Here is a 727-nt window from a genome sequence, read left to right on the forward strand (position 1 = left end):
AAAAAATCGTGACCATAAATAAGGCTATGGTCACGGTTTTAGGGAGGGGTGACCGTAGAGGCTATGGTCACGGTTTTAGGTGGAGTGACCATAGAAGCTTGGCCGTGACCATAGATAAAGCTATGGTCACGGTTTTAAGGAGGGGTGACTATAGAGGTTATGGTCACGGTGAAAAAGTGTGGCCTAAAGTGTCAGAATTTGAAAATTCAAACCGTGACCATAGAAACCATAACCATAGATAAAAAAACCGTGACATAGACCTATGACCACGAGAGAATAGGCCACGGTAAAAAACTATGACCATAGATCTATGGTCACCTTTTTTACTAGCTACCGTAATCATAGACTTTTTTTGTAGTGTATCATTTTAACAGAAAAAATCAATTTTTTGTGGAAAAGACCTGTAGCAATAATTATTATTTTATCTATGGAAAATTCAAGGCTTTAGACACAATATCATTCTATAAGAATTAAGACAATAATATATTATGTATTTAATTATGCATTCATCTTATTTTTAGTAATTTTGATAGATGTTTAAACTAAAAAAAATATGAAACCATTTTTAGATAATATAGCTACTTTAATTTAAGAATAGACAAAATATGTTGATAAGTTTTGAAAAATAACAACATTAATCATATTACTTTGATTCTAAAAATAAATATGATACTAGAATATAAAATAATTTTAAATAATTTTAACAAAAATAGTTTTCAATAATAAT

The sequence above is a fragment of the Arachis ipaensis genome, chromosome B06, assembly GCF_000816755.2.
Source record: "Arachis ipaensis cultivar K30076 chromosome B06, Araip1.1, whole genome shotgun sequence".
Taxonomy (NCBI): domain Eukaryota; kingdom Viridiplantae; phylum Streptophyta; class Magnoliopsida; order Fabales; family Fabaceae; genus Arachis; species Arachis ipaensis.